This window comes from Herpailurus yagouaroundi, unplaced genomic scaffold (genome assembly GCF_014898765.1).
Source record: "Herpailurus yagouaroundi ecotype Mexico unplaced genomic scaffold, PumYag 181, whole genome shotgun sequence".
Classification (NCBI taxonomy): domain Eukaryota; kingdom Metazoa; phylum Chordata; class Mammalia; order Carnivora; family Felidae; genus Herpailurus; species Herpailurus yagouaroundi.
In genome coordinates, this window is record NW_024412412.1 from 1207400 (window position 1) to 1229143 (window position 21744).

The 21744-nt window shown below is 54.1% G+C and overlaps 1 long non-coding RNA gene across 2 annotated transcripts; it reads left to right on the top strand.

Moving 5' to 3' along the window:
- The first annotated feature begins 297 nt into the window (after positions 1-297).
- LOC121039593 (uncharacterized) lies at positions 298-3171 on the top strand. 2 transcript variants are annotated; one of them, XR_005794866.1, is made up of 3 exons: positions 298-344; positions 694-1345; positions 2952-3171. It is a non-coding gene; the product is annotated as an uncharacterized LOC121039593 (long non-coding RNA). The 2 variants fall into 2 exon arrangements; XR_005794865.1 differs by lacking the exon at positions 298-344 and having other exon boundaries at positions 548-1345.
- The last annotated feature ends 18573 nt before the right edge of the window (positions 3172-21744 follow it).

Here is a 21744-nt window from a genome sequence, read left to right on the forward strand (position 1 = left end):
ATGGCCCCCGCCTGGGCTTGCGCAGCACAAGGACCCTCAGGAAGGGCAGGTGTGGTTTCGGGGGAGCCTCGGTGTGTCCCCCCCCCCCCCCCCCGCTCACGGGTGCGCAGCTGGCAGGTCGTTGGGCTGGTAGTCGCGAGCAGGGCCGGCCGCCACTGGGCGGTGCCGAGGCGGGGGCGGGGCGCGGCGAGAACGGTCAGCCAATGGGCACCCGGCCCCGGCTGGGCCGGCCAATCGCGGCGTGGAGGTGGTCCCGCCCTGGGGGCGGGGCCGGGGCGCGCAATTAGCTCGCTGAGGCTGGGCGGTGGGAGAGGCTCTCAGACCCAGGTTCTGGCACCTGCCAGGTGAGTGCGGCTCCGGGCCAGGAGAGGGGGGGATCCTGGGGCGGGGGTCCTGGGGCGGGGACATGAATGCGGGCCCGGGGTGGGGAGGCTGGGGTCCCCAGGCGGAGGGGGCGGGGTCCGAGTTTGGTGGCCAGCGCGGGCTGGGGGCGCGGGCGGGGTACCTGGGGAGAGGGATGCTGTGGCTCCAGGGGAGAGGCGGCGTGCTGACTGCGGGCCAGGGTGGAAGGCCGGGGTCCTTGAAGGGCGGGCCCCCAGAACTCCCACCGATCCGTGAACTCCGGGCGGCCCGCCCCCCCCCAAGATTTGCGGGACGGGGCGTGTAGAGCTCCAAGTGTCGCTTGTTCCCCAGGAACGACGCAGTTAGAGGACCGCACGCAGGCCCCCATTGGAGCGAAGTGCTGGTGTCCCCTGGCACAGACAGCCCAGGAAAAGGACCACAGGCAGCCCCCCAACTTTAGAAGGGTGTCCCCTGCGCTCTTGGGCACCCACAGTGCAGGTGATGCACCGTGACCAGCACCCCATCCCGCCTCTGTCTCCTGGGTACAGACAGTGCAGGTATAGGACCGTGAGCAGCAACCCCCCCCCCCCCAGTTGAGCAGGTGCCCGGGGACAGTGGTAAGGGCTGTCAGGATTGTGCAGGAGGGGCCTCCAGGTGAGGGCCTGGAGGCCCGAGTCACCCAGATCCCTCTCAAGCCACGTGCCGTTGATGCGTTGAAGTGTTTGGAACAATAATTTCTCCTTTCTTATAAAGACGAAGTTATTGATCTGCTTTAGGATGAAGATAATTACTACCTAAAAACGTACGTGTTTCCCCTTCTCCCGGAGTATCACTGCTCCAGAAACTGAACTCTTTATCATGTAGATTAGTTCTGAGTTTCTGAGATTTTGTCCTACTGTTTGTGTACCTCAGGGAGTTAGCTGTCTTCTGGCCTGGAAGCCTGAAGTCTTGTGCAGAGCTCCTGCGCAGGCGGAGTGTGGTGCCCCCTGGCCCCCAGGACCAGGTACTGCAGGGGTGCACCCTATGCTGGGTTCACCACCAGCCACTTGTGGCTGAGCTGTGATTTCTGTGGGTGTTTGCGGGTGGGGCCGCCCCCGCCCCCCAACTTGAGCAAGAGCTGTTTTTGAGTGTTGTCTACCGGGCATGAGGTCTGTGTGTGCAAGAGAACAATGTGCAGGGTGAGGAGATGGTGTGAGAACATGCACCTGCCTGCATGCGGCCTGGGGGGCTCGTTGGTTGAGCATCTGACTCTTGATGTCAACAGGTCAGGATCTCACCGCTCCTGGGATCGAGCCCTGAGTCGGGCTCTGCACGGACAGCTTGGAGCCTGCTTGGGATTCTGTCTCTCTCCCTCTGCCCCTCCCCTTCTTTTTAAAAAAAAAATTTTTTTTTAACGTTTATTTTTGAGACAGAGACAGAGCATGAACGGGGGAGGGTCAGAGAGAGAGGGAGACACAGAATCTGAAACAAGCTCCAGGCTCTGAGCTGTCAGCACAGAGCCCGACGTGGGGCTCGAACTCACGAACGGTGAGATCATGACCTGAGCTGAAGTTGGACGCCTAACCGACTGAGCCACCCAGGCGCCCCTGCCCCTCCCCTTCTTGAGCGCTCTCTCTCTCTTAAAAAACAAACCAAAACAAGGCCTCCTGGGTGGGTCAGTGGGCTAAGCGTCTGACTTCAGCTCAGGTCATGATTTTGTGGTTCGTGAGTTTGAGCCCCGTGTTGGGCTCTGCTGACAGCCCAGAGCCTGGAGCCTGCTTCGGATTTTGTGTCTCCCTCTCCCTGTGCCCTTTTTCCATTCACACTCTGTCTCTGTCTCTCAAAAATAAACATCGAAAAAAAAATTGTTTTAAAAAGCATGAAATGCAGTTAAAGCAGTAATTCCAGGGATGTGTGTACCTTTATGTGCTTTAACTAGAAAGAAAGGGGGGGGGGCAAGATTATTGTCTCTACAACGTCAGCTAATTAGAAATAGAATGACAGAGCATCCCAAAAGTAAAGAGAAGGGAGAAAAGAAAAATGAGAGGGTGGAAATTAATAAAGTGAAAAATAATAACACCACAGAGACGGAACACAAAGAGACTAAAAAAATGAAAGTCCCTGGCAAAACTGATCAAAGGAAAAGTGAGAGAGAGGTGGGCCAGGGCGCCAGGGAGAAGGCATAAATAAATAATCTCAGACATTGTGGTAGCACAGTTAGGGTCTCCCGAAGTGTCCATGTCCTAATCCCCAGAGCTAGGGACTCCGTGACGTCACACGGCAATAGGGACTTTGCAGATGTGATTAAGGCAAGGACCTTGAGATGGAGATGTTATCCTGGCCCAAAGTATTCTCCAGTGTCCTTAGTCTTGGCCAAGGGAGGAGAAGTGTTTGGAGTTAGGCGGTGTGATGGGGACCCTGCTCACTGCCCTTGGCTCTGAGGCTGGAGGGAGGACATTGGGCCGGGAATGCGGATGACCTCTAAAGCTGCACACAGCAAGGGGCAGATCTTGTCCCCGGAGTCCCCGGGAAGGGACACAGCCCTCCACCATCTTGATCGTGTCTCTGCGAGAGCCGTATTGCACTCTGACCCACAGAGGTATAAGGCACTAAATTTGTGTTGTTTTCAGACTCACTGTGTGATCCTGTATCACAGGAGCAGTAGAAGACCAACGCGGGCATGACGAGCGGGGCTAAGCCTGTGCACGTGGCAGAGATTAAAACCATAACAGGACCACATCATAAGTAGCTCTACAGTCCTAGAATCAGTGGATACATTCCTCAAAAAAAAAAAAAAATCTAACTTGCCAATACCGACTGAAGGAAAGTGACAAGACCTGAAAGTCCAAATGGCATTTAAAAAGTTGAGTAAGTAAAAATTTCCGGTAAGAAAATAGAAGCTCCAGTCAGTTTCGTGGACTGGTTCTACCAAATATTCAAGGAAGAGAGAATTCAATTTTTTTTTTTTACATGTATTTATTTTTGAGAGACAGAGAGAGACAGAGCACAAGCAGAGGAGGAGCAGAGAGAGAGGGAGACACAGAATCCGAAGCAGGCTTCAGGCTCTGAGCTGTCAGCACAGAGCCCCACGCAGGGCTCGAACTCACATGACCTGAGCTGAAGTCAGATGCTTAACCCACTGAGGCACCCAGGTGCCCTGGGGAGAATTCGAATTTTAAACTGTCCCAGAGAGTGGACGGAATCCACGTATTTTATGAGGTTAGACTTGATAAGAACCGTGTGAGAAATGAGATTCCAATCTCATGAACTTAGATTTAAAAAAAACCCCTGAGACAATCAGGCAAATGAATCTAGCAATCCTTTATCCTAGGAAGCCAAGATTGTTAAAATTTAGAAAATCTATTACTTTTTTTAAAGTTTATTTATTTATTTTTGAGAGAGAGTGCATGAGCGAGGGAGGGGCAGAGAAAGGGAGGGAGAGAATCCCAATCAGGCTCTGCGCCATCAGCAGGGAGCCCCACGCGGGGCTGGAACTCATGAACCATGAGATCACGACCTGACCCCAAATCAAGAGTCAGACGCTTAACCGACTGAGCCACCCAGGCACCCCAAAAATCTATTACTTTTGAATCCCCACTAGAAAAACCGCATGCTCGTTCAATAACTACAGGGAAGACACTTCGTAAAATTCAAACCCCATTAATAGTAAAAACGCCCGGCATGTGGGGGTGAAAGTGAACTTCCTTAATCTGCTAAAAGGCATTTACACTTGTATGAAATAGGAAAAAAAAAAAAAAAAAATTACCCCAGGAGGCTAAGCACAGCTGGCGGGAGTTTCTGTTGGTGCATCTGTTTGCGAAGGGATTGGGTCACCTAGTGACACTGAAGACGTGTGTGCCCTGTGAGCCAGCATCTCCGGTCCTGGGCGTCCATCCTCGGAGGGAAGGCAGACACACACGTGAACGTCCGCGGAAGCGTGTCCAGAACGCCCACCCCCTGGGGGTCACGTAAGATGTATTCAGAACTTAATTTTTTCAAAGTAGTGAAAATGAGTGAACTGTGTGTAGGATAACAAAGAAAGTCTCGGGAAAATACATGTTTGTGTACAATACCTAGAACATGCAAATCTAAGCAGTATATGAGAGATTGAGAGAGGGCCTGAAGGACTGGTAATTTTTTTTTTTTTTAACGTTTATTTATTTTTTTGGGACAGAGAGAGACAGAGCATGAACGGGGGAGGGGCATAGAGAGAGGGAGACACAGAATCAGAAACAGGGTCCAGGCTCTGAGCCATCAGCCCAGAGCCCGACGCGGGGCTCGAACTCACGGACCGCGAGATCGTGACCTGGCTGAAGTCGGACACTTAACCGACTGCGCCACCCAGGCGCCCCAGGACTGGTAATTAAAACAATAAAGACGGGGCGCCTGGGGGGCTCAGTTGGTTAAGCGGCCCACTTCGGCTCGGGTCACGATCTCACGGTTCGTGGGTTCGGGCCCCGCGTCAGGCTCTGTGCTGACAGCTCAGAGCCTGGAGCCTGCTTCGCATTCTGGGTCTCCCTCTCTCTCTGTCTCTGTCTCTCTCAAAAATAAAGAAACATTAGAAAAAAATGCCTGCCTCCTTCGTACTGCCTTCGTGCCGGCCTCACACCGAAAGCGGGCCTGCTTAGCGCCTGGAGGACTGAGCTGTTCTGCTCAAGGCGATCTCCCTTTCTCCTCCAGTATTTCGGTTCCTCAGGCCCTGTGTTCTGACAGGTAATTCATAAGATAACAGATACTGGGGCTGTGGACGCACTGAGGATGTCGGCTAAGTGATTTGCCTCTCGTCAGAACTTGGTGGCGCTTCGAGGAAAACCCGGTCGTGGGGGGTGAGGGAGGCCAGACTGGGGATCAGCTCTGATCCCTGTGAAATCTCAGCACCAACGCGTCGGTCAGCTTTGTGATGGGAAAGATACCGTTTTATCCTTTCTTTCCGATATTAAATGCTGTAAAAAGCACGATACTGCGCAATCCTGAGCCCGGCCATTGATGAAAACATCTCAGTGTGTTTAAACTGTATGACAGAGTTCAGGGGCACCTGGGTGGCTCAGTGGGTTAAGCGTCTGACTTCAGCTTGGGTCATGATCTCATAGCTCATGAGTTTGAGCCCCGTGTCGGGCTCTGTGCTGACTGCTAGGAGCCTGGATCCTGTTTCAGATTCTGTGTCTCCCTCTCTCTCTGCCTCTCCCCCTCCCCCCCTTCAAAAGTAAATAAACATTTTAAAAAGTTTTTTAAAAAAAGCAATAAACTAAAGCAAAGGAATGACAAATACAAAATTAGGTTACTTCAGTTACCACTGGGAGGGAAGGGGTCCCAAAGGAGGTACTGATCTGTTCTGTTTCTTAGTAGAAATAAACCTACGCGGTGCCTCATGTGGAACGAATGGCAGACGGTCAAAACAGCAGAATTCTGTGTAATCAAACCTGTGATCTGCCCATTACTGTAGACGGGTGGGGACTTGGAGGTGACGTAACCCAGCCCACAGACCCCGGGAGTTAAACGTTTTACACAGTCATCCAGCGAGTTGAAGCATGGCTAAGACAAAGGCGAACACCTTTGCAGCCAAATGCATGTTTTATTACCGCGGGATGTTGCTTCTTACGAATGCTGTTTAATTGGCCTGTTATTTCAATTAATAATGTCTGTCTTCAGAAGAAGAACTGCTTAGGAGATTTTAGAAAACGGTACCATTTTCCCCTCAGACGTCATTGTTGCTTATCTTCCCCAACATAGCCGTCTTGTCTAAGTATCACTTGGGAAGGAAGGAAGAAAAGGAAGGGATTAAAACAACAATGTCGTGACCATACGCTGAGTCATATCTACAAATGCTCCACACGTTGGCCGGACCTAACCCCGCAGGGCCCAGCTCTCAGCGCCAGGAAGGGTGGGGCTGTTTGTGTCTCAGAGAAGCTTCCCGGTAGTCCGCTTGTTAAACGACACAGCCAGAAATAATCTGGGGGACAATTAGATGAAAACTGAAAAAAAACTCAAAGTGATCAGAGTTAACTGAAAGGTCTGACTCGGGGTCAAGGCAGGGAAGCTGATGGTCCTGGTGGCAGCACGGCGATCGCGGGCAGTCGCCAGGGCGCTGGCTGCCCTGTTGTGAAGGTGGCTTGTGACGCATAGGCTCACTTTTTACGTTGGTGGCTCAGTCGGTTAAGCGCCCGCGTCTTGATTTCGGCTTAGGTCATGATCTCGCAGTTTGTGAGTTCGAGCCCCCAGTTGGGCTCCTTGCTGACAGGGAGGAGCCTGCTTGGGATTCTCTCCCTCTCTGCCTCTCTGCCTCTCTCTCTCTCTCAAAATAAATAAACATTTAAAAAAATACTTTAAAAAGTGATAGAAAATAATAGAACTAACTGTAAAATTATTTAAAATTTACATTAAATGTTGATGCCCCAAAAGATGTAGGTTTAACTAGAGAGGAACAAAGGATCATGCTTTGAGAATCTGAAAGCAGGAAAAAGAAAGACAATTTAAAACTCAGTGTTTATGTAAAACTCTTCCAACTGTACCTCTTTTCCGTGCCATCCACTCAACTTAAAAATGAACCATCTTGGGGTGCCTGGGTGGCTCAGTCGGTTAAGCGGCCTACTTCGGCTCAGGTCATGATCTCGCGGTCCGTGAGTTCAAGCCCCGCATCAGGCTCTGTGCTGACAGCTCAGAGCCTGGAGCCTGTTTCGGATTCTGTGTTTCCCTCTCTCTGACATGCTCCCCCGTTCATGCTCTGTCTCTCTCTGTCTCAAAAATAAATAAACATTAAAAAAATTTTTAAAAAATGAACCATCTTGAGGTACAATTTACCTGCTATAAAATTAACATACCCGTTTTCACTTAACAGCCAGATGAGTTGAGAAAAACGCATATGCCATGTATGCGCCCTCCCAACCACGACAGACAACACCGCCTTCACCCCAGATTTTCTTATGTCTCCCCAGACAACTCACCGGCTCCCCCGGGCCACGTCAGCCGTTTAGAGCTTCGTGTCAGTGGGAAGACACATTCCCGCATGTCTGACCTCTTTCGTCTGGCATAATGTTTGGAGATTTATCAATACTGTTCTTTTTTATTACTGAGTATCGTGCCGTTGTCTGAATATAACCAGATCTGTTTATCTGCTCACCTATGGATGGGTTGTCTCTACCCGGGGGCTCTCTGGAAGAAAGCTTCCAGGCTAATTCTTCTATAAGACTTTTGTGCACACACATTTTTATTTAGTTGGGGTAAGCACCAAGAGTGGCAATCCTGGGTCGGCGGTGAGTGTAGGCGTGATGTGTGACAGACCGCACCCAGTGCTGCGGGTTAAACGGACTGTTTGGGCTCCTGTAATCACGTGTGACCATCCTACCTTCTCCACGGACTTGTCGGCACTTGGTATTGGAGACTTCACCGCATTCTCAATCTGGAGCGTGAACACCTCATTGTATTTCTTTTTTTTTAAAAAAGGATTTGTTTAAGTAATCTCTACATCCAATGTGGGGCTTGAACTCACAAGTCAAGAGTCGCATGCTCTATGGACTGAGCCAGCCGGGAGCCCCCACCTCGTTTTAATTTAGTTAGAATAGGGCCGGAGGGTCACAAGCAGAGTGAAGAGAGGCTCACGGGAATGAGGGAGTCCTCAGGTCATTGGGGAAATGACTCCTCAGCCACAGGGGTCCCTCTGGGGGAGCGGAAGCCGTCCTGGGAAGGTGGTGGGTTGGGGTTGTCCACCTGCAGGCTGGAGGGTTGGCCCAGGAGCTGAACCTTCTGGAGCAGGTGGGATGAGGGGCAGCCATCGGCCCAGGTGAGACTGTTCGGCCAGCTCGAACACAACCTCCCTTGGGTCGGTTTGATCAAAGTCTCATCAACCGCCGCCTTGCTGCCCTGTAATGACCCGCATCCCAGAAATCTGCGAGAAATACCTCTTTTAGGGATAAGCTTTTGAATAATGGCGATACCTAGAACGCAGTGTGAGGCGCTACCCCAGCCAAGTCTCCCTTGGTCTCCAGCCTGCGGATAAAAACCGGAGACGGGAACAGCAACAGACCTCCTCCCTCCTGCCTCAGCCTCTGTTAATCCCGTAACCTCACATCTCTACGAGGCAGAACCCCGGCTTGAATGTGCTGGAAGCAGGGGGAGCCCCGCGGGTAGCTGGGAGTCGGGTCAGATCACGCATGCTCTGCATGAAGGCTGGCCGCGTGCGGATGGACTGGAGCGCGCTCAGGAGGAAGGCGCTCCTGGAACCCCCGGGCTGGCGATCTCGGAGGCTCCGCCCAGGTGGGGGGACGCGCGGCAGGGGAGGGCAGGTCTGGGGAAGCCTGACTCAGGAGGGCGCAGGGCCGTGGCCGTGGCAGAGGGAGAATTGCTTTGTAGTAGAGAGAGGAAGACAAGCCGCGAGGGGGAGCGTGGGACCCCGAGGTGTCCCTGGGGGAGGCTTCGGCAGAGGGATGTCAAAGGACAACGTTCTACTCCCAGCACTTGGACACCACACGCGTGGAGTCCCTGCACCAGCCAGTTCTCCCGGCATCAGCCCGGGGTCCTACAGCCTGTTGGCGTTCAGTGTCACATCCCCAGGCTAAAGGGCTCCATCCCGTCCTGTGCTTCTGACCCGCGTGGTTCTCACCCCCCCCCCCCCCCCCCGCCTCAGCTTTCAGTGACTTGCCCCGGTGGCTCGGGAACTCAGGGAACCCCTTGCGTGCACTGGTTTGTTCTGTCATAAAGACACTACTTGCCTGGATGGCAAAGGGTGCTGACCAATGGCCGGATGAAGAGGCACGTGGGCTGAGGTCCGGGAGGGCCCCTGGGAGCTCCTGTCCTCGTGGCCGGGGTGGGGGTGGGGAGGGCATCGCCCTCTCAGCACGTAACACGGACACCCGCCCGGAAACTCCCTGAGCCCCCCACTAGTGGGAGACACTATTTTATGGGGGCTTCCTCACATAGACATGATGGTCGTTAGCCCGGTGTCGGGCCCCTGTCCCCTCCTCGGGATGTGGGGGTGGGGCTGGAGGGCCCAGATCGTGGCCCTGTGTTGCCGCTGACCAGCCCCTGCCCTGATGCTATGCCGGGTCACCTCATTGGAACCAATGCGTTCCTACTACCCAGGAGAGTGCAAGGAATTTTGGAGCTCTGTGTCAGGAATTGGGAGCAGGTACGTGAACGCTTTTTAAAAATTACATCGCAGAAGTGTAACAAAAACCACGTTGGAAAAGGTGGGGGAGCAGACAGGGCAGCTGGGAAGGAGAACACATCCTAGGTTGGGTTCTGCCTTCCAGAAGGGCCCTGGGGAGCTGCGCTGCAGCCCCGCCCGCCCTCCTGTGCCTCTGCAAGTTTGAGTGAGGGTAAGTGGGGTCAGGAGGATTGGCCTGTTTGGTGTGTTGAAATAAAGCCGGACTACAAGGCTGAACTCCGGGGAACAGAGTCGCCAAGATGGGGTTGGGCAGGAGCAGGGGCACCTTGTCCCGGGTCAGAGCCAAGGACTACATGTCCTGCGTGTGGATAGGAAGGGGCAGAGCGAGGTCGCCCCCCAGCCTCAGGACTCCTGGGTAAGATGGGAGGAGAGGGAAGGTGCCGGTCAGCCCCATGGGGTTGCTGGAAGAAGGAGTCACCGTGGAGGGAGCGTCCGTGAACCTGGTGGAAGGAAACTCTGCATCCACGGGCGGTGCAGCTTGCACCCGAGGGACCCGGGGAGCACACTCTTGCGAGGCGTGGGATCGCTCCAGCCATGCTTCCCGTAGCCTCTGCCGTGGGTACGGCTGTCTCTCCTCTGCGCTCAGCGGTCTCCTGGCACCGAATTCCCGGAGCCCATGGCGGGCACCACGGCCTGGCCTCCTCTGCCCCGGCTCACACAGCACCACGGTCTCCCTGTGCTTCTCCGGATGGCCCTCAGACGGCAGCGGGGACCGGGGTGACCACAGAATCAGTATGAGTGCGCGTGGTTGGGGCACAAGATGCCCTGCTTCCCACTAATGGAGGGCCTCCGGCCAAGGGGACAGCTTTGGGGCGCAGGCCCATCCCGGCCGTGTGTCTCGCTAGGCACGGATGACTCCTACGCTCGGCAGCACTGAGAACCGCAGCTTGCTGTGGGCAGAACCATGGCTCCCGGAACAGAAAAGAACCTTCTAGATCATCCACAGGAGTCTTCTTCTTCTTTCCCTTCTTCGACATTCCTTCCCAGCTCCGGCCCCTCCAGCTTGGAACTGTTCTGCCAGAGGCTTGGTCTGGAAGTGGGGGAGGGAGGCCGAGGAAGGGCGTGGGGGAGGAAAGAGCTTGTGCGGTCCGTGTGCACCGCGCGAGGAGGGGCACGGCCCTGCGGGTGGGTTTCAGGACTGCGAGCGTCAGTCCCGCAGGAGCCAGGAGCCACCTGGAGCGTTTAGATGGACGCGTGGCATGTGACCGGCCCCTCCCCGGCGCTGCAGGGGTCTGGACATGGAGCCGCCTGCTGTCCTGAGAGCCCCCCCCCCACCCCCCACCCCCGGCCTCTCCTCCACTGGACGCAGCGCAAAGCAAGAAAACAGCTTAGTCGTTGTTGCAAGTTCTCTGGGAACAAAAACGTTCCTGTTCCCCGCCTGGAACAATGCTTCCTTCTCCCCACGAGATTCTAGCGACCCATCTGAAACAGAGGGGCAGTGTTACCCCCAGCTTCGCCAGGCCCCTCCACCCTCCGCTGGGCTTCTTGTCCCTTTTCTCCTCCCCTCCCCCCACAGGTCATCCACTTGGCTCGCCATCCATCCAAGGGGGCACCGGTGGGCGGGGTGGGAAGTGCCGCTGTGTCGGGCCAGCACTGCGAAGGGCATGCGGAGAGGAGGCCATGTCCCTGCTGGGGGGTCCACGTGACCATCTCCCTTCTCCTGCTCTCCCGATGGCCGCCTTCCACTGGCCAACATGCGTGGGTGGCGCAGCTGACGGGATCCGGGCCCAGTTAGCCCGTCCACACACGCGCCCCATTGGTCATCTGTGCACGGGAGGACAGACGGTTTTGAGCAAAAGAATTTGTTCTAGGTCTTCTACGTCTGCAACTAGGAGGGCAGACCCCATCCTGTGGGAAACAGGTGCCGGGCATTTCCCCACCAGCCTCACTGGGGACCTCGTCGGGAGACCTGCCACCTAGCCATTGGCCCATCTTTTGCATCTGGCCCCGTCTCCTCACTGTCTCCTCCAATTAAGTTTTGCAAACATGTTCCGTGGGCCATGGACATATGCAATGCCAATTTGCAAAGACCAGTGACCTCCAAATGCCCTTGAGGCAGCTTCCCGGAGCAAAAACAGCAGAAAGTTCCCCAACACCAACTCAAGGAGAGAACGGCCGCTAGAGAGAACCTTGGAGCTAGGCGGGCAATGTCCTGTTGTGAGTGTGGGGCGTTCAGCAGGTGGAGGCCAGGGACGCCTGCCATCCGTCCCGCCATCTGTGCAATCATGGTGTAGTCCTGAGGCAGGGCTTGTCGACACCCCACACCGCCAGCCCCCCGGTGTTCTACTGGGCCGCCACATCAGTGGGAAGACGTTTATGACCATCTTATCCTAAAACCCAACTCCGTCCAACGTGTGGGGACAGGAACTGGAGTCCCCACGAGTATAGCCAGGAAAATCAAGAGAGGGCACACCTGTTGTGTGTGAGACCTAAGCCAAGGGGTCTCAGGCCAGGCTGCTCCCGGCTCTCGCTGATCTGTGTCTAACAGCTTTGTCGAGGGATAGCTGACGTACGATAAGCTGTGTGTAATCAAAGTTACAAGTTAGTGAGTTTGGACGTCCGTGCGCACTTGTGAAACCATCACCACAGTCAGGAAAGTGAGCATAGCCTCCCTCCCCCACTAGGACCGCCTAGAAGCCAATCCTGGCCGATTCTTGAAGGGTGTGTGTGTTAACCTACTTGTTTGTTTTCGTTTTACTTTCAGAACTTTATAAAGACACAGTGATCAGTTGACTGGAAAGGAACCGTGCATGGTTTGCAAAGCGGTCCACCTCACTATGTGTCTTTGACTCTGTCCTCAGGGATCGGGATGTGCTTCACCAGGAGCGGCTGCCCCAAGTTCATCTACAGCCCCTTCTTATCAGCCCGGTGCATCCTCTGGTGGCCCACACGGGCCGGACTGTCCCCCAGTGGGTCCTGCGTACCCATCGCGTGCCAGGCATGGCTAGCAAGGGTCGGAGTGCATGTGGGGGATTGGGCACAAACACAGTGGGGAGCAGTGTCCCTGGGACACAGCTTGGGAGGGGCCGGCCTGGGAGGAGGGGTGGCTGGAGGGGATGGAAGGAGGTGGGGCTGTGGACAGAACGTGAGACACATAGGGTATCCGTATACTGTCGCACGCACGCTGACTGAACAAGTGGCGTCTGTCTGGCCCTGTATTTGGTGTCGGGAGGCCCAGAAGAAGTGGGAGCACCCCCGTGGCTCAGAGCCTGCAGGGGAAGAAGCAGACACACAGGAGCACTGGTGGCCCAAGACTTCAGTTAGCTGAGCACAGCCCGGGCGCCGGAGGGAGCTGTCCTTAAACCCGCAGTGTGTCCTCTGCGTCTGTTCCACATCAGACCCTGGCGTTGCCCTAGCAAGCTCCCTGCAGCGACGTCGGCCATCCCCAGGCTTCTCCCGGTCCTTGCCGGTGGCACCGGCTCTGATCCCCCTGGTTGACTACCCTCCCATCACACCACGTTGTCCCCTGACCACTGACATAACCGTTAGCAAACACTAGAACTCCTAGCTCTGGGCAGTGTGGGCAGGTCTGTGCCCACGGCCACAGTTAATCTTCACTCCCAAGGGCCTCCCACGCTGGGGACCGAGAATAAGCCTGCGTACACGGAGAACACTGAGGCTTAGTGAAGTCCAGAACGTGTCAAGGTCACCCAGCTGGGAGGTAGCAGAGATTGAGCCTGGGCGGTCTGGTTCCAAAGCCTGCTCTGTCCTCCCGCCCAGAGCAGTGGCCGCCAACTTGAGTTGAGGAACATGCCCAGGAACCCCGTCCATAGGCAGGGGCAGGGACAGGCACTAGGGGACACATGAAGAGACTGGCTGTAGGCACTTGGCTGGTGGGGTGTCAGGATGGCCGGGAGTCAGCAGTCCCGAGGGCAGGCTGGGAGGCCGCTGTCGGGGCCCCCTGGCCTGAGGACAGCCTCTGACTCTGCAGATGTGTCTCCCGTCTATTCTGTCCCTGGAGAACTCGGCAGACACGATTGTCCCCGCTGCTCACTGTCCTCACTGACACTTGCTATGGTCAGTCTGATTTTCGCTGTCCTTGCATGGGTGTGATGGTATCTCATTGTGGTTTTAATTTGGATTTTCCTGAAAGTTACCATGTTGAGTACCCTTTCTGGTTCTTCTTGGCCATCAGTAAATCTTCTGTGAAATATTCATTTTTGAATAGACCGTCTTTTTCTTGCTGATGTGTAGGAATTCAGTATGTATATTGCACATCTTAACTTCCAGGCTGTGGCTTTCCATTTTCTTTTTTATTAAAATTGATCCTAATATTTATTTCTTTACTTATTTTTTGGAGAGACACATTACAAGTGGGGGAGGGGCAGAGAGAGAGGGAGACACACATTCTGAAGCCGGCTCCAGGCTCTGAGCCGTCAGCACAGAGCCCGACGCGGGGCTAGAACTCACAGACCGTGACATCATGACCTGAAACGAAGCTGGACGCCCAACTGACTGAGCCACCCAGGCGCCCCATTGCCTTTCCATTTTCTTAATGATCATGAGATAAATGTCACATTTGTATGAAGTCCCATTGAATCCTTTCAAATGGTAAGTGCATTTTGTGTTCTACCCTAAGATGGGTATTTTCTACATTTTTCCCCGGAAACTTTATAGTTTAAGGCTATGATCCAACTCAAATGTCTACATTCCCCTTTTAATTCTAACAGTTTATTTGCACATTACTTTGGATTTTCTATGGAAACAATCATATTATCTGTCAATAATCAAGTTTTTCCTCTCTTCGTACTTTTTGTTTTTCTTACCTTATAACACTGGGTAGATTCTCCAATACAATGTTGAATAGCATGTTTGAAGATTTCAATACACCTTTCTTAATATCTGATAGAAAAAGCAGACCGGAAATTGGTAACAAACATGACCTAACTGACACGTACGGAACATTACATAATACAAGCAGAATACATTCTTTTCAAGTGCTCATAGAGCATTTACCAAAATAGACTATATACGCTGAGCCATGAAACAAGTCTACAAGCTTGAAAACACTGAAATTATATAGATTATATGCTTAGACCACAGGGGAGTTAAGCCTTAGTCATAATGAAAAGAAAACCAAAAAGTCTCTCAATGTTTAAAAATTAAACCGAAGTGTTCTAAATATACTAAAGGTCAAAGAAGGAATCTCAGTGGAAATTCGCAACCTTTTCCATATCAGGACTCACAGAAAGTGGCAACACATGTGTGAGGAACACTGGAATGAGCTAGAAGGATTGGAGCCTTAAATCCGAGTTCCGCCTGACCCAGCCCTGCCGGGCGCATTGCCCTGTGGTCCCCCCCCCCCACATGCCCTCTCTGGCGGCCCTGAGCTACGGTGTCAACACCACCATTTGGAAATGGGAAACTCCAGTCCGTACTGCTAGTTACGACGGGACTACTACATTGTCCTCATAGGTCCCCGAACACAATTTCTGAGCAAAATATGACACAATAGTAGCTTTGCGATTGTCCTTAAGTCTTTGAAAGTAAGCTTGTGAGCCATCTATTAGAAATGTTGATTCAATATGTTTTCATTCTTCTGGGGAAAAAAATAGACCCAAATAATTATTATGACTTACTGAGCACCTGCTCTTGCCAGACATCCCAGTGCCTTTTTGTAGAGTTCCCCCTTTTAAATGTTTATTTATTTTGAGAAGGAAAGGTGGGGGGGAGCAGAGGGAGAGAGAGAGAGAATCCCAAGTTGGCCTCATGCTCAGCACAGAGCCCGATGCGGGGCTCCATCCCACCACCTGGGATCATGACCCGAGCCGAAATCAAGAGACACTTCACCGACTGAGCCACGCTGGCACCCCAAGGTCTCCCTTTAAGCTTCTGAGCTGTGATGTAGATATTATTAGTCACATTTTTATATGGTTAGAGACTGTGTAAGTCACAGGGTTTTCTCAGTGTCAGAAACCAGAACAGCATCCCCCAAATGGACTCCAAATCCTTTGTTTATTCTATACATGCTACTATTTCCCTCTTACTGCTGGCCTGTCTTGATCCGGAAACATAACAAGCATCAGGATTTTCTTGCTGTGTGGCAAACTTGAACTAATTCAGTTCATCTTTTAACGTCTGTTCACCATGACCAATAAGGTAATTGTCTGGGTAGAAGACCTTTGAGTAAGGTCCTGAAAGAACCCTAGGAATACCGACATTATAATATTTTTCTGTTATTAATTCACTGACAGGAAATATGTTTTTTCATTGATTCAGGCGCCAGTATCTTCAGAGCCTGCAGTAAGACAGGTCTGAAATAGGATTTAAAAATAGCTCAGCCTATTCTACAAAAGGAGCAAATGCTAATAATAAACATTGCTAGGGGCACCTGGGTGGCTCAGTCGGTTAAGCTTCCGACTTCAGCTCAGGTCATGATCTCACAGTTCGTGGGTTCGAGCCCCACGTCAGGCTCTGTGCTGACAGCTCGGAGCCTGGAGCCTGCTTTGGATTCTGTGTCTCCCTCTCTCCCTGCCCCTCTCCCGCTCACACCCTAGCCTGTCTCTCTCTCAAATATAAAGAAACATTAAAAAAGTAAATATTGCTAAAATATTGCCTGACCTACTACTGTTTACTTCCTAATCACCACAGTCTCTGTGTGTTAGGACCATGATTTACATTAGTCAGAACTGTCAGCGAATGAACTTACACAGAGCAGCCAAGCTGTAGGGGCACTTAATGTTTCAATTAATTATGACAATTAGCTGCTTGGTTTTATTCTCTAAGCCAAGTGAGTGGGGCCCGAGATCTCTGAGATGTCTGGCAGCTCTAAAATTCTGACCTTAAATCGCTTCTGGGGTTCAGAGATTTGGGCAGGAGAGGGGAGGGACCCACGTCTTGGAAAAACAAGAACACCCGTGCTACCTGTGAGGCCCGTGTACCAGGGAACATCCTCCAGCCGTGAGTTGGGTTTCTTCGTAGTCTGGTTAAAGACACCTGGGTCCCCGGTTCCTCCCTTCAGTGGTCATGGTAACAATAGTGCGTTTCTTTGTAAATGATGAAACAGGCGCCGCTGGTTAACAAGCCCAACAGCACGGGGGCGACCTTCCTGTCCAGGCTGGACGCTTCCCTGCGGAACCCAGCGTGCGCGCGTTTTCCACCACAGATGGACTCAAAGTCTGCGAGGGCTGGAAAGCCTAGGACGCGCTGTGCATTGGGGGGCGGAAGCAGAAGGCGCACTTGTGTCTCTCAGAGCACTACTCCTTGCCTCTGAAAATTGGCTGGGAAACGTGTGAACTCGCTGCATTTCCTAAGGCCCAAGCCCTGGCGGGTCTGAGAGCAGCTGACCTCCGGAGGGGCCAGGACCGCCCTGCAGGCTGGACCAGTACTGGAAGGAAGGGGCGGTGCTCTGGGGGGTGGTCTGTGGCCCAGGGGCCCTGCCCAGGCACAGCCCAAGGGTCCTCAAGGACAGGTGTCTGTATGGGGGGGGGGGGGGTCCTGCCCCCGCCCACGCGTGCACAGCCCAAGGGTCCTCGTGAAGGGCCAGGTGATTTGAGGGGTCCTGCCCACGACCCGCCCACGCGTGCACTGTCTATGGGTGTTTGGGGGAGGACAAGTGTCTGGGGCGGGGGTGGGAGTGGACGGAAGGGGGATTCCTTCCCTCGCGTGCACAGCCCAAGAGTCCTGGAGAAGCGTCGGGCGTCGGCGGGGTGGGGGGAGGGGTCCTACCCACGACCCCGCCCACGCGTGCACAGTCTATGGGTGCTTGGGGAAAGGCCTGTATCTGGGGCAGGGTGGGAGTGGGGGGTGGTCCTGCCCCCACCCACGCGTGCACAGTCTAAGGGTCCTCAGGAAGAGCTGACGTTTGGATGGGGCGTCCCCATGCCTCCCCCCGCCCACGCGTGCACAGTCTAAGGGTCCTCGGGAAGGGCTGGCGTTTGCGTGGGTGTGGGGGGGGCGTCCCCATGCCCCCCGCCCACATGTGCACAGTCTAAGCGTCCTCAGGAAGGGCCGGGAGTCTGGGGGACCGTGCCCCCGCCCCCCGCCCACGCGTGCGCAGCCAGGCGGGGCGTTGGGCCCAGGAGGGGCCGCGGGCGGCCACGTGGCCCCGCAGGAATGCGCGGGCGTGTGGGCGGAGCGTGGCCGAGGACGGGCAGGCGTAGAATCCAATGGGCTCCCGGCACCGTCGAAGCCGCCCAATCAGATTGTGGGGGTGGAGCTGCCTCCCTGTGGGCGGGGCCGGGGCGCATCCCAGGGCGGCAGCAGCGGGGCAGGGTGAGGGGCGCTCGGAGGGCCGGCTGGCGGTGGTCCCGCCTGGGTGAGTGCAAGCTAGAGGGCCAGAGTCCTTGGGGGGTGAGTTCGGGCCGGGACGTGAGGATCCCTGGGGGACGGTGCAGGCCCAGGGGTTAGGGTCCGGGGGTCTGTGGGGGGGGGGCAGGGATGACTGACGGTCGCAAGGAGTCTGGGGTCCTGCGGGGAGAGACGGGGGTTCCGGTGGGGAGGGCGCGGGCCCAGGAATGGGAGGCGGGGGTCCTTGAAGGGCGCGTCCAGCGAGTTAATCGCGGGTCTCGGACGAGTTTGCTTTTTCCTTTGAAAGTCTCTCTTCCGTCCAGTGCCCCCTAAACTCGCTAAATCCCACAGATCCGTGAACTCTGGGCTGCCCGCCCACCCGGAGTTTTACGGGAGGCGCAGACCCCTGGTGGTGGGGGCCTTGTTCCCCAGGAACAGTGCAGGTAACGGACCGCACGCAGCCCCCAGCTTCAGTGGGGTGCGCGCTGTGCCCTCACCCCAGCACACAGTGCAAGTAATGGACCACGGGCAGCACCCAGCTTCTGCGGGATGGTTCCTGGCACCCCGAGCACCACTGTGAAGCTAACCAGCCCATGAGCACTCCTTCCCCCCCGCCCCCCGCCCTGAACAACTTCGGGGTGTGCCCTTCCCCCTGGGCACAGACAGTGGACGTAAAGGACTGAACGCAGCCTCCCAACTTTAGTGGGGTGCCCCTGTGCCCTCAGCCCAGCACACAGTGCAGGTAACAGGCCCATGAGCAGCCACCCAACTTCAGACGAGTGGCCTGTCTCCTCTGAGCACAGACATCAAGGAGTGGTTCATATGCAACCCACCCAACTTCAGAGGGGTGTCCCCTGCACCCTTGAGCACCCACAGTGCAGGTGATGGACCGCGAGCAGCGCCCCACCCAGTGGGGTGTCCCCTGTCCCCTGGCACAGACAATACAGGTCATGTGTAAGGGGGTCCATGAGCAGCCCCCAGCTCCCTGTCACTCCTGGGTACAGACAGTCTGGGTACAGACACTCCTGGGTACAGGTAACAGACCACGAGTGGCCGCCAAGTTGGGTGGAATTTCTCCTGTTACCCCGCGCACAGATGTGGAGGGAGCAAGCCCACGAGCAGCCCCCCCAACTTCAGCAGGGTGCCTGGGGTCCTCCCCCACAGGATAGTGGTAATGGGCTGTCAGGATTGTGTGGGAGGGTCCTCCAGGCAGGGGCCTGGAGGCCGGAGTCAACCAGACCCCACTCAAGTCACGGGAGGAACTGAGGTGTTTATCTGGAACAGTAATTTCCCTTTTCCTGTAAAGACAAAGTCGTTGGTCTGCTTTAGGATGAACGTAATTACATCTTGGAAGCAAGTATGTGTCCCCGATCTCTCAGAGTATCACGGCTCCAGAAACTGAAGCAGGGGTGCAGGCCATACTCAGGAGGCACCTACTCACCCCCGGCTGGCGACACTTTGCCTCTGTGAGACCCTCAGTTTTGAGCATCAACATCTGGGTAAACGATGCATCCGTGTTCAGAGAAAGCAGCAGATTGGCGCAATGCAGTATTCATGTCAGTGACTCACTTTTGCTAGAGGTGAAACTTCTCATTAACTCCAAACCTCGCGGGCTGTTCTCTCCTCTCTGGTTGAGCCGCAAAGTACAACCTAAGAAGCTGTCAGTGTGCGGATTCGGTGCAGGCGTGCCTGAGTGCCCCGCCAGGTGGAACATTGCAGGGGTGAGGTTTTCACTGTTCGCTTACTGCTTACTAAATCTATTTCGCATATCTGTTTCGTAGGAAATAACTTTTATTAGAAAGGAAAGATAAGATTTGGTGTTTGTGTTTTTGAAATATAATTTGCTTCACAACTAACAGTGTTTATTGGATTGGCCCTAGCATATGACTGAGTGGCTAACGTCTATGGTTAGGGACGGGGTCCGTTTGTAGTCAGATACAGAATTTCCTGGTTCCTTGTCATTTGTCTAAGGTGCTGTGTCATAACTGATTAACCTTCCACCAGGGGTTACAATTAGGGAAGAGGGAAATTGAGAGTTATTTAAAATAGCTTTTTACCTTAAAAAAATTTTTTTTTGTTTTTAATGTTTATTCTTGAGAGAGAGAGAGAGAGAGAGTGAGCGAGCAGGGAAGGGGCAGAGAGAGAAGGAGACAGAATCTGAAGCAGGCTCCAGGCTGCGAGCTGTCAGCACAGAGCCCAATGCGGGGCTCAAAGTCACAAACTGTGAGATCATGACCTGAGCTAAAGTTGGACGCTTAACCGACTGAGCCACCCAGGCGCCCCAGATCTGCTGTGTTTTCTATGTAGTTTCTTTGCAGTGAAGGTAAGAGGAAAGTCTTTGGGAATTCTAGATAGAGGCAGGCCGGTTGCAGCAAGGGGCTTGACGTCAGGAGCCCTGGGTTGAGGTCTGGAAGCGCTCACCTGACCCGGGGTGAGTCAGGTCATGCCACAGAGTTTCAAGTCTACTCACTTACAAAGTTGCAGGAACACAGTTTCTATGGAAAGGCTTTTTACACAGAAAATGGTCTGCAGAGTGAAATGAAAATGGGGGGATTTTGGCTGTATTGTTCCGTAAATAATAGTTTAAAAACCCGAGTTGTAGGATGTTGCTGTATTGCACAGGGTGTGGTAGAAAGGTCTCAGAGCGTGTTGGTGTTCAGCTGATACGTTACTCCTAGTCTGCACGGGTAGAAGGGGAGTGGAGAGAAAGAAGACGGAAAGGGAGAGTAGGTGTGAAACTTCGATCAGGTGGGATCATACCTTTCTCACCCAAGCCTCCTGCAAGTGTAATTTTGGAAGGACAGGGGAGATCCTGGACCTGTGCGGTAGGCACGGGAGCTCCAGGTCTGGGTGAGTCCCACCCGGGGTCCCAGATGAGAGCTGAGTGCATCTGTGGGAGGCTGTGGCGGGGCCTCGCCTGTGACAGGTGACGGCCCTGGCCGACAGCAGGTGACAGACCCGGGACCTTCTCCGCCCCCAGCCTCCCTGACACACACAGCTTACTCTTCTCGCTTCTTGTTCGTGACTCTTCAAAGCTCCGATCATGAAAAGGAATGGTTGTCAGAACAACTGGTACTCTTTCCCCCCTGCTTTTCTTTGAGTCACTGAAGTGATCTATACCTGTTGGTGGGAGGGGCTGTGTGTGTTTTTATTTCATATTTTCACGTGAAAAAGATTTTTCGAAATATTGACTCTTTTGTAGTGTTCATGTTTTTCTCTCCCGTGAACCGCCTTCCAGTATCAGAAATTGGTTACAGTAAAACACAGCCTCAGCTAAAACTGTGTGGGGTGGCCTCTGTGACAGGGAGACACGGAGAAGGGGGGCACGTTGTGCAGGAGCCGGGCGGCGGTGGCGCATTGCACGTCCGGAGGGAATCGAGCGGCTCTCCGCGGGGGCTCCGAGGGGTCTGCTTACCTGCTGGCCCATCCTAGACTCCGGAAGCTTGACCCAGTGACCACTCCCAAGTCCCAAACTGGAGAATTCATGAAGAAAGCGGAAGGAATGGGGGAGGGTGCCTGGGTATTCTGTACACGGACAACCTCGCGAAGCAAGGGATCTTCCAGCGTGAGGCGTGTCGGGGTCCCTGAGGATGTGGGCTTTGCTTTGTGGGCTGAGGGTGTGTCTTCATTCTTATCCGGGCCACGGCCACATGGTTTGGCTGTGGAGCTCCAGACCCTTACGTGACAGTGCCATGATCATCGTTACTATTTTAAGAAGGCAACGTAGACATTTACTCTGAGATACGGATGTTACAAGGAAAGCCACGATGTCAGATATATACGTGACCTCTGAACTTCTGGCTTCTCTTGTTAGTGTGGGTCATTAAGAGCTGCCCATGGGACGGGGCGCCTGGGTGACTCGGTCTGTTAAGCCCCCAACTTCGGCTCAGGATGTGATTTCACGGTTCATGAGTTCGAGCCCCGCGTCAGGCTCTGTGCCGACAGCTCGGAGCCTGGAGCCTGCTTCGGATTCTGTGTCTCCCTCTTTCTCTGCCCCCTACCCACCCACTCTCTGTCTCTGTCTCAAAAATAAA